Source organism: Babylonia areolata, chromosome 23 (assembly GCF_041734735.1).
Source record: "Babylonia areolata isolate BAREFJ2019XMU chromosome 23, ASM4173473v1, whole genome shotgun sequence".
NCBI lineage: Eukaryota > Metazoa > Mollusca > Gastropoda > Neogastropoda > Buccinidae > Babylonia > Babylonia areolata.
Genome location: NC_134898.1, coordinates 24,281,890 through 24,299,389, shown reverse-complemented (window position 1 = coordinate 24,299,389; position 17,500 = coordinate 24,281,890). Strand labels below are relative to the sequence as shown.

At 40.6% G+C, this 17,500-nt stretch overlaps 1 protein-coding gene across 1 annotated transcript in view; it reads right to left on the bottom strand.

Annotated features, from left to right (window-relative positions):
* LOC143297925 (uncharacterized) overlaps positions 1–17,500 on the bottom strand; it is a 114,832-nt gene that overhangs the window by 92,061 nt on the left and 5,271 nt on the right. The window contains exon 2 of the mRNA XM_076610510.1: positions 10,199–10,267. The gene's annotated coding sequence lies outside the window, so the exon portion shown is untranslated. The remainder of the gene's footprint in view (positions 1–10,198; positions 10,268–17,500) is intronic.

The following is a 17,500-nucleotide window of genomic DNA, read 5'->3' as shown; positions in this document are numbered from 1 at the left end:
TCAAGCCAATAAAGGTGAAAATTTAGTTAACACCAAAGTGTTGTCGTTGTGGTTTCTTCTTTCTGTAAGTGTATATATATATATATATATATATATGATATGATATGTATATGAACACACAAACAAACGAACGAATGACTGTGCGAACACAAACACGGTTGATAACCACGGCCTATCCTCCCATTCCACCCTTCTCGATACAGGCAACGGTTCTCAAACACAACGGATTAGAAATCATAGCAGATCATAACTCCCGTCTCCAGTGAGTTCGCACAACGGTGATTTCACACCCCAACATCAAGCATCTTCAGTAGAGCACTAACGAACGGCCATCAAAAGCCCAAACAAGGCGGCTCACTCAAAGCTAATCATCTTCGGAATCCCAAACAAGCCCCTTATCGCTTCATAAAGTCAACCGCAACGAACAACCCGCCAGACAAAAACGGTATCAGCCCCAGTCAATCCCCTTGTCAGAAACCGCCAAACACAGGGTATCACTTCAAGTCAACGATCTTCAAAAACGGCCAAACATGAGCTATCAGTGTCGCAAAACCTTGCGGGTGAACTCTTCAAACCAATACCATCGGTGGCGCTCAGTTTATGCAAAAAGCAAGCTAGGGATGCGCTATCCTCCTATCCCCGCCCCCCACCCCTCAACCCCCCCGGCCACACCGCCCCCTCCTTCCACACCCCGTTCCCCCGATTTGAGTGTCCTTTTCGAGGGTCGAGAGTGTCATCTTCAACGATGAGATGATCACCTGTTGGCGGGCAACACCTGATAGGCTCTCAGGTGAGGGGGCGTGGATCAAAGGCAGCCGCCCGACCCAAGGTGTTGTTTGTTTTGAACCAGGTGACAAGAGGACGTGGCAGGTTTGACAAGCAAGGCCCGGGAGCTGTCAACGCTTTGGAGGAAGGGCCGAAGAGTGCGGTTGGTTGGTATAACTGTATTGAACAGGTTTGCAGCTCTTGACATGCAACCTCGCCACGCCTGACGTCATCTTCGGGTTTGTTTGGGAGAGGTATGGTTTGTATTGGGTGAAGAATGAAAATATCACATACATACATAAACTCACTCACAAGCACACGCGTTTACACATCCGTCTCCATGAGAAATGATCTAGAATAGTCGAAAACAGACCGATCAAAAGTATGAGAGAACTCAGAACTCAAAACGTCTTTGTTTTGTTTTTTATTCAAGGATTAAGATTTTAGGCATGGCCCATTCTTCCGATTTGTCCTTGTTAATCTACATTACAATAGCACACGTATTTTTAAATGGAAAGGGGAGAAAGAGAGAAGAAAAAAAATTAAAAAAACGTCCTGCAGAAGGAATATGATAAAGAACACACACACACACACACACACACACACACACACACGCACGCACGCACGCACGCACGCACACACACAGATTGACAGATGCATATGAGAGAGAGAGAGAAGGGGAAGATAAATATGTCATCAGAATCGACAACTGGATGACCAAAGCCACATTGTTGTTATCATCAAATCAACGAGAAAGAGAGAGAGAGAGAGGGGGGGGGGGTCGGAGGGAAAGGGGGGGGGGTAGAGTGAGGGAATGGAGGGAGGAGAAGTGTGGGAAGGGTGAGGAGTGAGGCGGGGGCAAGGAAGGAAACAGACAGATGGGGACAGATAATGACAACGACAAACAAGCTTGTGTAACTGATGAACACAATATACGACAAGAGAGGCAAGGCCTTCAAGACTCACTTGTGATAAATGAAGTCCCCTAGCATTAATTACAGAGTAATTTCCCTTTTTTTACTATTGCACCAAAACGTTTGCAAAATAAATAAAAATTCCATGCTTAGCAAACGAAGTTCCTGTTTGAACAAAAAATGATAATAATGACTCCTCTTGTTGTTGTGTCAGAATAAGAGGTCAAAGTGCCACGTTTAGAGAATACAAAAAATATAAATATAACAGTAAATGCAGTTTGCATATAATTAGGCTTCTTTTTTTTATTTTTTTGTGCCCATCCCAGAGGTGCAATATTGTTTTAAACAAGATGACTGGAAAGAACTGAATTTTTCTTATTTTTATGCCAAATTTGGTGTCAACTGACAAAGTATTTGCAGTGAGTCAAAAAGCGCACAAAGCAAGCCTGACAAGAGAAGGACAGACAGACGGTGCGATGAAGACAGACACACGGAGACGCATGGTCTTCAAACTATAGTGCGATAAGGTTTGGTTTAAGTGTGAAAGTGGGTGGATCAAAACATCGCACTCTGAGCAGAACACATATCTAATCCTTAGCATCCCCGATGTATCAAAACACGACACTCTCGCCAAACAACTAGCCCATGAACTGTACAAAACGGAACATGACTTGAGCCCTAAAGTCCGTGAGCTTATCATCGACTGTTGAACTCCGTCTCCAAAAACTTAAACATTCTAATGCTTTTCACTCCTTTGCTTTGACAAGATTGCCGTCTGATTTCCTGCTTAACTTTTGGAAGATGAAAACGTGGATCTAGTTCAACAGCTTACCTTGCTCCCAAATTGAGATAAATTAGAAACATGAATGAGATAAAAAGTGATCATGAAATTTCTAAATATGAAAAGAAAAGGAAAACATAAACTTAAAACACACATGTATCTCAGATTCTTGCATCATAGATAAGTTCAGTTGCTCAATTCGCTTAAGCATGTTCAAATGCTGTGTGTGTTGTGTGTGTGTGTGTGTGTGTGTGTGTGTGTGTGTGTGTGTTTCATACACGAATACTGTACAACATGGAAGTGGAGAAAAAATAAATGAATGTCAACAAGCCTCCCCTTGTTTTATCAAAAATGGCTTTACTAAGACGCCTTAAATTCAAAACTCAACGACGGCAATCCTAAGAAAGAAGACCAGTACATTTTGTTATGTCTAACAATCACGACTGAAATTCCGTTCCCTGTTGACTGTTCAGTTGTCTCGGCAGTGACATGAACCATATCCCACTCCACCCACCCCTCCCATCCATCGTCTCCCTCCCGGTAGGTATACACTGGAGTGATGGCCTTGAGGTAACGCGTCCGCCAAGGAAGCGAGAGAATCTGAGCGCACTGGTTCGAATTACGGCTCAGTCACCAATATTTTCTCCCCCTCCACTAGGCCTTGAGTGGTGGTCTGGACGCTAGTTATTCGGATGAGACGATAAACCGAGGTCCCTTGTGCAGCATACACTTAGCGAATGTAAAAGAACCCAAGACAAAAGGGTTGTCCCTGCTAAAATTATGTAGAAAAATCCACTTCGATCGGAACAACAAATAAAACTGCACGCTGGAAAAAATACAAAAAAATGGGGTGGCGCTCTCAGTGTAGTGACGCGCTCTCCCTTGGGAGAGCAGCCCGTATTTCACACAGAGAAATCTGTTGTGACAAAAAAGAGAAATACGAATACAAATACAAATAGTATATTACATGATAGAAAGACTCGGACTCACCAAGTCAGAGATGTTTCCGAACTTGTGTCTAAGGGAGAAGGACCACACAGTCAATCCTGTGACTTTGCAGTGCTGAGAGACAGAGCCAGGAAGAGTGCAACACAACAACGCCGCCAACGGAACTGAACCAGCAGCCATGTTGATAATCATTACCTAACGGAAACCATCTTGTCACATCGTATGGGGACAGGCACGCGCTCTGCATTCGCACGTTCTCCTTGTCACTTGTCACATCTTGTCACACACACTGACGAGACGCGTTGGGTTACGCTGCCGGTCAGGCATCTGCTCAGCAGATGTAGTGCAGCGTATATATATAGAGATTTGTCCGAACGCAGTGACGCCTCATTGAGTAACTGAACTGAAGCTGAACTTGTCACGCCGTTGACTCGCTCCGATGGACCGCTGTCAGCGCCGTCAAGAGGTGCCACCAAGGCGTAGTGGTCAACTCGGGCTAAGGCACGGCCCTCGTGAAAAAAAAAAAGGCCGAGGGTATAGACACTAATATCTCATATCTATGGCCGAGGGTATAAGGACCTCACAAGTTTCGTTCCCCCACCATACCACCCAGACTTTCTTACCCCCCTTCCCTCCCACACACACCGTCACCGCTAAGGCAATTGTCGAGCCAGGTGCTACTGCTGTCGTGGGTCAGAGAGTGGTCAACGTGGGTGGAGCCACCCCGCTGAGGGTCTGAGTCGTTATGATAGACGGGTGTCTTGACAGTGGTGACGGGGGTTCCGAGAGGGCCTTTGTCTTTCGCTTTGTCCTGTTCTCTTGACAGGTTTGCTCCATCGACTTGTTTTCTTTTCAGCTTGTTGGGGTCTATTCTTTGATTTATGACTGCGTTATTAGTTTCAGTTTCAGTTTCTCAAGGAGGCGTCACTGAGTTCTGACAAATCCATATACATCCTACACCACATCTGATACACAGATGCCTGACAGCAGCAAAACCCAATCGGCTAGTCAGGATTTGAGTGCATACATATATGTCTGTGTACCTATCAGAGTGATTTTCTTCTGCAGAATATTGAGAGATGACAATACGCATGTTGCCGAGGATTCTTTTTTTCAGTGCGTTACCATAACTGTTATTGTGAAGTGAATGAAGGCCTTCAACTATATACCACAGGGGTGCGCCATATAGACAGACCTACGTGTTCCATTTCCATTATTACTTTTATTATTATCTTATTATAGAAACGCATATTTGTTATCATTTATGAAATGTCTTGTTCGGTCAGACACACCGGTCTACATATAAGCGAGTACGCGGCTATATAAAATAACGACTGAGTTTGGAGCATATTCGGTAGTTTAGAAAGTAAATAGATACAATAAATAAAAAAAAACCCAAAAACCCTCAACTCTTCCTTTCTGTTTCCATACAAGAACAAAACTTCCAACACTGTCGACGTATCTCACAACACTTAGCGATAAATGCACAAGGCTTTTGTGAGGACAAAGTAGGCAACAATGATAAACTGTACGGGTTCAGGATTGTGTGTAATCAATGATTTATTTATCTTCATTATTTATAAATATATTCTCTTGTTTACTTGTTGTTGTTGGTTTTGTTTTTTGTTGTTGTTTTTTTGTTTGTTTGTTTTTTTTGTGTGTTTTTTCTGATATATTCTTTCCATCTATATGTGTATGAAACAACATCTTGTATATTTTCTAAATCAGGTGTGTTTTTTATCATTCGTAATTCAGTTCATTCGCTTGTCAAAAATTATAAGTTATCATTCATCGTTTGTGGTCCTCTCACTCTCCCCGCCCCTCCTCTCTCTCTCCCTCTCTCTCTCTCTCTCTCTCCCTCTTTCTATATATCTTTCTATCAGTGTTGTTCCATGCTCTTTGTTCATTTACTGTTTTTGTTTCAATTTGTTTTGGGTTGTTTTTGTTTTTTTTCAACCATTGGGGTGAAAATATTGTAAAGAAATCAACCAACCAACCCACAAGACATTTTGAATTTCTAACTGAACTGGATTTTTCTTTGTCTCTTTTTGTGTATGTATTTATTCAAGTGAATGAATAGAATGCAAAGAAATCAAGCCACCAACATACATTTTATCATTTCTATCAATGAGTTGAATCTCTCTCTCTCTCTCTCTCTCTGCATAATTATATATATATATATATATATATATATATATATGTGTGTGTGTGTGTGTGTGTGTGTGTGTGTGTGTGTGTGTGTAATTTATTCATAATGGACATAATGCAAAGAATTTAAGCAGCCAACCTGAAGAGTTTTTGAAATTATAATTTCTTTGGGATTATTGTCCGAGTGTTTGATTAATGGGTTGGTTGGTTTGTTACTTCTTTCGGAAAACTAGCACTACGAACACAACTAATGACTGAGCGAGGGAGGTGAAATAGAATGGTTGGGTGGGGGGGTGCAATGGTAGGAGGAGGGAGAGGGATGGGCATAGTGTGGGGGGCTGGGGGGCGGGTGCTTCCTTTACCATCGAATTTTGCATCTCACAGAAATGCGGCTTTCTTCTTTTCCTCTTCTTTGCAGTGAAAAAAAAAGAAAAGAAAGAACGAAGGGGGAAATTTCAGAAGTAGGAATAACAGAGACATTTTTTTTTTTTATAAATAAAATACACAATTTTTACGAAGGAAAAGCACTTGATAGTTGTGCGTCGGTGTCATTTCCGGCACACACACACACACACACACACACACACACACACACACAGAAAGTAAATAAATAAAATACTACGACACGTACTGTTTCAAAGCGTTCTGCAATATCGCAGTTGTCAGTAAGATCTCTCTTCAACCTCCCACCCAGACTCCAGTCATGGCCCATTTCGCCCCCTTCCTGCTGATCTAAATATATATTTAATCTATTTTTAGATAGTGACCCATACCCTTCATCCCCCCACGAACCGCCGCCCCCACCCCCACCCCCCTACACCCCCCCCCCCCCCCTGCACTCTCCCCCCCCCCCCTCCATCCCCCTTCACGCGTCTGGTCGTATCAGTCATTAAACAAACAAAATACGTAAGTTCAACAAACTAATCACCACCTCTCTTGCACACACACACACACACACACACACACGAAGTCGCTCCTAGCTCTCAACTTAATCAATGACCCAGATCTGACACAAGTGAGAGCAGTTCAGTTTCAGGAGGACCTGAAGTAGTCACCACATGGCCCCCGCACGCTCGCTGGACGAACATGTCGTACCCAGCTGACACTGTGCATAATTTATGCCAAAACCCCCCTCTTGCTCGTTTTTCCCTCTGACTTCACGTGCTTCGCCACGCAGAGACCAAGGCAACGCCTCCCTGTATCTGTAGGTGACACGCTGTGTCTGCTCGTGTCAAAACGTCGCTCGATTTGCATATATTTGAATAAGCGTGAAAAACTAGTCGCACGGAATATAGGTCTGGGGACCCTATATACTGTCCAAATCTAGTGGTTCTATTTGGGTCTTGGGTTTGTTTCACGCATTTAGTTAGCAACTCGATCGCCATATGTCCACTCTTTGGCGATCGGTTTTCAAAACACCAAGGAAATGTTGAACAATAGCGTCAAAAACAAAAGTGATGCGTTCGGACTTTTGTGGTAATTATTGTTTCCCACATATGCATATTTTGGCCCTTATTTCAGGTAAAATGACTGGACTAATAGGGCATTGTTTCGATTAATTGCTGAACTGTCTTTCCTCCACAGATGTGAGAGGAATTTTCTGGACACTTAATTATGAAAGGCCGAGGAAATGGTTGGAGTATGGTGTGGGGTTGTTCATTGTGATATTGTTAAAATCCGTTTTTCTGTTTGTTGGTTAACTTTACGAACGATGATGATAAAAACATTAGTGGGATTACTGCCAACAGGGAAAAAAAAAAAGCAAAAAACAAAAAACAAACAAAAATTAAAGCAGCAACCTCGGACGGACACTGCGATCTTCAAGTCTTCGTTTGTGAGCTGCAACTCCCACATTCACTGGTTTACTGCACGAGTGGGCTTTTACTTGTACGGCGGTTTTCACTCCCGCTCATGTAGGCAGCCATACTGTGTTTTCGGAGGGTGCATGTATGTTCTTGTTTTAATAACCAACTGAACGCTGACATGGATTACGGGATCTTTAACGTGCATATTTGATCTGAATGCGTATAAACACGAAGGAGGTTCAGGGACTAGCATCTCTGCATATCTGTTGACCTGAGAGATCGGAAAAATCTCCACCTTTTACCAACCAGACGCCATGACTGGGATTCGAACCCGGGACCCTCTGATTGAAAGTCCAACGCTTTAACCACCCGGCTGTTGCACTCGTCAGGAAACTGTGATCATTATCATAATTCCCCCTTTATATATATATATATATATATATATATATATATATATATATATATATATATATAAATTTGCTTTGGGTTTGGTGAGTTTATTCATTTATAAAATTTCTGCTTCTTCTTCTTCTTCTTCTATTATTATTATTATTATTATTATTATCAATATTACTATCTTTATTATTATTATTATTATCATCATCATCATCATATTCATTCATCTATTTATTTGCTTTTTTGTTTCAGTAATTTTTAAATGGACCGGCCTTAGAACAACAACAACAAAACACACACACAAAAACACAAAAAAGCAACAACAAAAAATAACACATTTAATACAAAAGCAATAGAAAGACCCGAAGAAAATGGGCCGTTATTCCCAACGTAGAATTCTCGACAGACAATGAGGACCGCTGGTAATAACTAGAATTTAAAATTCAAACACATGGCACCAGTTGCAGATAGGTATACATCCGCAATCAATTTTCCATTTCCGATTAAAAACGAATTCATTCGGTTCTGCGTTTGTGGGATGAAGAAAAGCAGCTACATCCCTTCTCCGTTGTTCGCAGGCCAACCACGACTGTGTTCAAATGACAGTGAAGACTGTAAGACTGAAAAGCTATTACTGTTTTCAATGTCAGTATTACTAAGTAAATAACGCCGCACCATACTATCATTACATCCGTGCTAGATTTCTTGGATGTGATACTTAGAGGCGAAGGAGTACTGTCGAAACATGCGCTGACTCTCTCTACGTGCTGTTTATCTATTTAGTTATTCGTTCATGCAATTATTCATTCATTCATCCTTCTATTTATTTATTTATTTATTTGTTTATTTATTTATCTATTTATCTGATTATTCATTCATGTATTCATTCATGTATTCATTCATTTATTCATTCATTCATTTATTTGCTTACACACTGTTCTCACGGCGAAGCGACCGGAAGAGGCCTCACCAAGGACAAAAACGCGATAAACATGCTCAGTTTAAGTGCAGCAATACACGGATTTCCTTTGACATAAAGCACGTAGCATAACCATTCATTATGCTGGTTTAAATATAGCCACACCGCTGAACTATATTCGTCGATGCTGAATACGCCACATACTCGTCTGTGCTACTGTTGTATGATGTAAAATCTAATAACAGCAAACAGCTCCATCGACGTAATATCAAGTCGTCATCATTACCACTATTACTGTCGTTATCATCGTAGTGTCTGCGAAATGATGTCATTATCATTAGAGTGTTTGTGAACTACCGAGCAGCGAGAAAAAAAGAATCAACTGGACAGAAACCGTCGTCTGATATTTAAACAGATCATCTCTTGCTGTTCATAACCCATGGAGCGGCCAGTTATCACGGCTGGTTGAAACGGATTTGGAGCCACTAAACATGTACAAGCCAAAGAGAAATCTGGACTGATTGGTTTGTACTGAGACATATACCGGTGTGAACCCATTTAGATAAAACATCATTGTTATAGGAATTAACAATGTACAATTGTTTTAAAATTTTGATTAAAGCCAATTCCAGTTAGAAGTATTTTTTTTAAAAAGATATAAGTGATGTGCAGGTTTATATGCAAAACAAAAAAAAGGAAAAGGAAAATACCATGAAATACAATTCAGCGATGCGTGCGAATTCTGATGGGCCAAGCATTAAAACAACAACAACTAATAATTTTTTTTTAAAAAGAAGAAGAGGAAGAAGAAAAACAATGCACTTTAAAGAATAAACACGTACACAACTATATACATAAATCATACCATCAAATACTAACTAGAGTCACACCCACCCCCATCCCCACCCCAACATACAAATACGTACACACACACACACACACACACACACACACACACGTACACATATACATACAAACACGCGCGCGTGCACGCACACACACACACACACACACTGTTATAATAATTGTTATAATTCACTGTTAGTCAGTACAGTCCTTCGTAGCTCTTCGTTTTCCACTACTCACTATAGTCATCCCACCACCTGATCCCATGCCTCATCTCCCATGCGCACATATACTTTTTTTTCCCCCGTGTAATATCACTTGACAGTGAAAAGACGTTAAACTGAACTATAAAAAAAACCCACACACCCCAACATACTCTCTCTCTCTCTCTCTCTCTTACGTAAGATCACTGGCGAAGTACATTGATGAAGCCTATAATATTCGAAAGAAGAGCAATTCGTGTCAATAGCTTAATTACATTGATAGAAAAGGAATACTTTTGTTTTCATGAACTTGGAAAATGGATGGTCGAGCGTTAGTTTATTTGACGTCCAATATGTTTCTTTTCTCTTCTATTTTGTTTCATTATTTCATTATTGTTCTGATTTGCACCCCCATGTCAGTAGAGCTGGACAGCTAACGACATTAAACCTTTCAGTGTTCAGTGTTCTCTTACCGTTCATGTTTGTCTGCAGAGGGAGAGTCGGAGTCGAGGGAGGGGAGGGGGTCACCCTCGTGATCCACTCTGAAACGGAAAGGAAAAATAAAACAACGTAAGTTGTGGCAGCACCTTCTTGAAGATTATATTGAACATCTTCACGAACAGACTGCGTATCTTTAGCAACATGCTGTAATTCAGCTATTGCATACAGGCTGGATATCTTTCGAACAGAATGAGGGAGAGACAGGCTTCATCACAACTGAAACATAACTGCCGTTGAAATGACAGACCATTTATCAAAAGATTTCCGTGTGTGTGTGTGTGTGTGTGTGTGTGTGTGTGTGTGTCTGTGTCTGTGTCTGTGTCTGCGTGTACAGTACAATAATACAAACCACAATAAGAGTAACTGGTGTCAGGGGAGATAAAACAATGCAGCGCAGAATGGTATTGATGGCAGTACTTCTCGATACAAACTATAAAACGCATGCACACACATAAAGTCCCGTTGAACTGGGAAGCACGCACAATGATAAGATAACCAATTATTGTTCTGTCGTGATTTACTCACAGACCAATGGGCTCCCGTTTCCCTCTACTAACGAACACATTTATGAGAGAGACAGACAGACAGAGACACAGAAATGGAGAGAGAGGGTTCTACTCAGATGTTCTCTTTATATTTGAATGAGTTTATGCAGAAAATAAAACCCGATAATCTGTGTGTGTGTGTGTGTGTGTGTGTGTGTGTGTGTGTGTGTGTGTGTGTGTGTGTGGTGTGTGTGTGTGTGTGTCTCTTCTCCAGCCACACTTCTTCTTCTTCTTCTTCTTCTTCTTCTAATCCTTTCTTCTTCTTTTTTGTTTTCTTCTTGACCACACACAGAAAAAAAAAGACATCTTTCCTTCCTATTAATAAAAAAAGAAACAACAACAAAACAAAAATCAACAACAGAGGGGGGAAGATGAAGGTCTCTCGGGCTCTTTGAACCCCCTCCCCCTATCCCCATCCCCCAACCTCCACCCACTACAAAAAAACAAAAACAAAACAAAACAAAAAAACTGTTGATTTACTGTACGTGTACCTTCCAACACAGCGGATCGATCACTGACTAATTTTGTAGCGAGGTTGTTATTAATTCGTAGCGATCTGGTCGGCAGCTTTTCTCGTTGGTAGCACAAGAAGAAGAAGAAAAGAACAGAAAAATAGAAGCATAAAAAAAAAGATTTTTTTTCTTGGTGGGTGGTCAAAGCCCGCCCCACAGCCGGCCTAGGAGCGCCAATAAACCGGACAAGTCATCGAGAGATTTGTATTAAAAGAGTCTGTCTCGCGTCGACAGATTGTGTGGAGGAGAAACGCTCGCCTACCAGCTAAAGCTTTGCTTTGCGGGAGTGGTAGGGTGATGTGTGTGGTGGTGTGGTGGTGTCGGGAATGTAGTCGTAGGGGAAGGGTGTGTATGGGGTGTGGCGGTAGGAGGAGGTTGTGGGAGGGTGTGTGGGGGGATATGGGGGTGTGGGGGGTGGGGTTGGGAGCAGAGGTTTGAAGGACGTGTGCGTGTGTGTGTGTGTGTCGTGTGTGTATGTGTGTGTGTGTGTCTGTGTGTGTGTATGCAAGTGTGTGTGTGTTGGGGGGAGGGGGGGATTGCAAGCGTGTGTGTGTGTGTGTGTGTGTGTGTGTGTGTGTGTGTGTGTGTGTGTGTGTGTGTGTGTGTGTGTGTGTGTGTGTTCGTCAAGTCAAGTCAAGATTTTATTTCATGATGGTAAATTGAATGAGCAACAATTGCTTTTTTACATCAAGCCATCAAGTTCGTGTGTGTGTGTGTGTGTGTGTGTGTGTGTGTGTGTGTGTGTGTGTGTGTGTGTGTGTGTGTGTGTGTGTGTGTGTGTGTGTGTGTGTGTGTGTGTGTGTGTGTGTGTGCTTGAGAATACGTGTGAGCAAGTGAGTGAGTAAGTGAGTGAGTAAGTGTGTGTGTTTGTGTGTGTGTGTGTGTGTGTGTGTGTGTGTGTGTGTGTGTGTGTGTAAGACGCTTTAACCACAGATGTCGCCTTCGCTCCCTCAATGAATGTGTGATTTACAATGCTTGTGTTGTGTGTTTTGATGTATGGTGATGTAGAGAGAGAGAGACGGACAGACAGACAGGCAGACAGACAGATTCAAAAGACAAAGATACAGTGAGAGCGGAGGAGGGGAGGGGAGAGCCGGGGACAGACAGAAAGACATAGACCTGATAGACAGACTGACGAACAGATAGATGACAGTACATGCACACAAACAGACCCATAACCAGACAGAACTGGAAATTTTATATATAATCGAATGAGGCCCGCCGACAATAATATGTATACAACGTGACCTTCTTATGACCAAAGAAAAAATAGCATATAACACATGATAAAAAATGCATTGCAAGCATCTGTTGCTATGTATTTCATCCTTATAAGCTGCATTTTTATATTGAACGTGTGTGTGTAGGGATGTGTGTGTGAGGGGATGTGTGTGTTCGTGTGTGTGTGTGTGTGTGTGTGTGTGTGTGTGTGTGTATGTGTGTGTGTGTGTGTGTGTGTGTGTGTGTGTGTGTGTGTGTGTGTGTGTTTGAGTGAGTGTGTGTGTGCTTGCGTGTGTGGGTTCGTGCGAGCACGCGCGCGCGCGCGTGTGTGTGTAAGTGTATGTGTGTATGTGTGTGTGTTTGAGTGTGTGTGTGTGTGTGTGTGTGTGCACGCGCGCGCGGCCGCGCGCATGTGTTTGAGTGTGTGTGCGTATGTGTATAAGTGCGTGTGTGTGTGCGTGTGCGCGCGCGCGTGCCTGAGAAGCAACTTGCTATTTTTTTCCTTCCTTTTTTTTCCCCCCTTCCTTTGTATTAACTGCGTGCCAATTACTCTGGTGATAATAAATTTAATCTCATGTTAATATTGATATTAGCATTATTTTACTATATTATGTACTGTTTGTTTGTTTTATTTCATTATTTCATTACTTACTGTTTATGAATGTTATTTGATACAATTGATAATATGGTTCATCAGCCGTCATGATAAAATTGAAGTGCAACGTTGTGAGCACAGTATAAGCTTTAAGCTTGTTGATGCTCTTTTGTCATTGCATTGTAATCATGTGTATTGCTGAATAATTAAAGATTATTTAAACCAACTGCGTGTTCGCCACGATTCTCTCTCTCTCTCTCTCTCTCTCTCCTCTCTCTCTCTCTGTCTCTCTTCTTTTACTTTACAAATTTCACATCTCTACTAATAAGTCAATTCTTCTCATCCCTTTCAACCCCAACCCGTGTCAGACTACACACAATGTACACATAATTATAAATATTCACTGACACCTATACAGACGCCGCATACACACACACACACACACACACACACACACACACACACACACACACACACACACACACACTGAGAGAGGCGGTGCACGTGTAATACATATGATGAAAAAAATCGCTCACCTCACTTGCTGTATTGGTGAATCGACAACGAACCAATGAGGAAAAAAAAGAAGAAAGAACTGTGATAAAAGATACTGCCGTTGCTGCTTCTGCTGCAGTGCACCAACATCATTAGTCAGAAAACGATAATAATTGTAATGATGAGTTCAGTTTCAGTTTCAGTAGCTCAAGGAGGCGTCACTGCGTTAGGACAAATCCATATACGCTACACCACATATGCGAAGCAGATGCCTGACCAGCAGCGTAACCCGACACGCTTAGTCAGGCCTTGAGAGAAAAAAAAAGAAAAAAAAAAGAGATAAATACATTAAAAAAAAACAACTACTACTAATAATAATAATATGTATGAGGCGCAAAAGCTTGATGAAGTCAACTATGAGCGTACAAAATAAAATAAAATGAAATAAAATAAATAAATAAATAAATAAATAAATAAATAATAATAATTATTATTATTATTATTATTACAAGATAGATAACTAAATAAAATAAATAAATAAAAAAGACAACAATGATGATAAATAAGCAAATAAATGTAAAAAATGCAGACACACATTCACACATACACACACATATGCATAACAGATATGCACCAAACATGCAGTTTCACAGATATGAAAGCACAGTCAAATACACATAATATGTGTAATGATGAACAGAAGAAGAAGAAGAATGAGAAGAGTCAAACGAAAAATACCATAAATTGTAATAAGTTAATGAATATATACAAAGATAGATATGCAAATGAACAACAACAACAACAACGACAAAAAACATTAAACAAACATGCAGGGAACTGAATAATGAATGAATAAAGATAAAAGCAAGGAAGCAAATAGCAGCAAGGACAAGCAAATAAAAAATAAATGAATGAATACATCATTTAATGAATAGATAGACTGATGAAAAAAAAAAAAAAAAGATGAATAAATAAATAAATAAATCATCAAAGGAATGACTGATTGAATGAATGAAAGAAAGAATAAATGAATGAATGAACGAACGAACGAATGAATGTATGAATAACAGAGCATCCATTCATTCATCTATTCAGTCTCCTCAACTTCAGTCAAACTTCCACCAAAGGACTCAATAATACACAGAGAGAATACAGGGACGTTGCTTCCATCCCCGTTGTGATTCATCTCTCATCAGCGCTACTAACAGGAGCACATGGGGAGGGGGAGGGAGGGTGTGGGGGCGACAGATAGCAATAATAATAGACCAGCTTCCTGATTGACTGGCAAAGAGCAAAGCCCTGTGTGCCAGTGTCAAGTGTTTGCTCGCAGGCCACTTCACAGGCGCGGAAACTGACAATGCACAGCTGCTCTCTCTCTCTCTCTCTCTCTCTCTCTCTCTCTCTGTGTGTGTGTGTGTGTGTGTGTGTGTGTGTGTGTGTGTGTTATTGCATATTATGAAAAAAATGGCCACAGAATGAGCCACTACTTTCAACGATGTAAAAATAATCATCGATTATTCCCCCTCTCTGTCTGTTTGTCTGTCTGTCTCTTTGTCTGTCTATATCTCTGTCTCCCCCTCTCCACCCCCCCCTCTCTCTCTCTCTAGCTTAATGCATGGTAGTAACGGTGTCGTTTAACTGTTGCAACACGTATTAATAAAAAAAAAAAGCCACATAACGAGCCACTACTTTTAACAATGCAAAACAATCATCAGTTATAATTCTCTCTCTCTCTCTCTCTCTCTCTCTCTCTCTCTCTCTCTCTCTCTCTCATATTGTGTTTTTGATGTTCAAAGTACAGTGGCGTAATATCAATACGTCAATACAGACACGGAGAGAGAGAAAGAGGGAGAAGCTGTGAAGAGAGGGGTAGAGAGATAGGAAGGGAGAGAGAGAGGGGTGGGGGTAGTGATGGTATGACCAGGGGGTAGAAAACGATTAGAATCATACAGTCAAAGTATGATTTTGATAAATGTAAGAGAGGAGAATTTACGGAAGGTTCTCTTGCACTTTCAGCAGAATGTGCCTTTTTTTTCAATTAAAAAAAAAAAAGAAAAGAAAAAAAAGCAAATCATATTTATCGAGCAAATCAGATTTACACAAACGTATGTTTATTAATCAAGCTTAACAAGAACAGTATTATATATTATTTTATCCATATGTCCCCCATTTCCATCAGAAGATACTTCTACCTATAACCTAACTGCTTGCGACCTGTCTGCAATGTGCGCTTCCTGTCTGTCTGTCTGTCTGTCTCTCTTATGCGTATGTGGTTGCGTGTACGCATGTGTACACGCATGAGTGCGTGCGTTTGTGTGTGTGCATGTGTGGGCGCGCGCGCGCGAGCGAGCGTGCGCGATTTTGCGCGCGCGTACGTGTGTATGAATGAGAACGGAAAAGAAATAGGCGCATAAAAAACCTCAAAACGACTGACTGTGAGTGAATAGGAATTATAATACGCAGAATAAACCCACCTCATTCTTATTGCGTGTGACCTAACATTGGAACTTTCGTACAAACTAAACCTTCTCAATATATAATAAATATAGTGAAGTAATCAAAATGCGAAAATTAAATGAATACAATGGGGGAAAAAAAGGAAAAACAGGAAATAAATCGATAAACAAATAGATAGATAGATAACTGAATAATTAAATGAATAAATAAACAAATAAATAAATAAATAAATAAGAACATAAAATGAATAAATAAAACAGTGCAGGTAACACACACGCAACAGGCAGACGGTTCTGTATTAACTGAACTCGTTACTACTCTGTCTGATTTAATGAAAAAGAAATCTTATGTATAAAAAGTGTATGTATCCTATCAAACACATGAAAATGTTCATGCATGAAAATAGTTCTTGTGTTGTCTGACTTGTGTTTGTGCAGCTGTTTCGTGAAATGTTTGACCTTTTCCAGCCTTGTAATCCACGGATAGTTTCCAGCCAGCATTAGCTGTGATATTGTTCAATTCACCGTTGTATACATATAAATAAATAAATGAATACGTAAACACTTCTCTCTCTCTCTCTCTCTCTCTCTCTCTTTCTCCCTCTCTCTCGTTTTCTCTCACCTCCCCCTCCTCTCTTTGTATATATATATATATATATATATATATATATATATATATATATATATACACACACACATATGTATACATATATACATATATATCTGTGTATGAATCAGGATGAGAATCAGAATCAGAATCAATTTTAATGTCAATTAAACCTGAACAAGGTTTATAAGACACGCATTCAAAGTTACATGAAACCATGCACAAAAAAAGCAAAAGCAAAACAAAAATAGATAAATGCTGAACAAGACATTGAATCACTCTTGCACGCTATGGCGTTTTTGACAGCAGTTACTGACAAATTTCCCAAATAGTCCCACAAGTTTGTCTTCCAGTATTAGCTGGCTGGGTTTAATAATATTTGGAATGTAATTTTGAATTTTTTCTATGAATTCTACTCTAATTTCTTTGTATAATTCGCAGTCATCTAAGAAATGAAATTCATCCTCTATTGTTTGACATTATGTGTATGTTTGTGAGTCTGTGTCTGTCTGTGAGTGTGAGTGTGTCTGTCTGTCTGTCTGTCCTTCTGTTCACCCGTGTGCGTGTATCTGTAATGTTGTAAGCCCAATGTTATGTATTCTTACTGATGTATTTCTGTATTGTTCTATGCAGATGAGAGACGCTTACAGCTCAGTACACAATACGGGGAGTTTGCGCCCAGTAAATGACGTATTGTTCTTAAAGTGCCGTCATTTTTATCAATAACAGTATCAGTATCAGTAGCTCAAGGAGGCGTCACTGCGTTCGGACAAATCCATATACGCTACACCACATCTGCCAAGCAGATGCCTGACCAGCAGCGTAACCCAAAAATAAATCGAT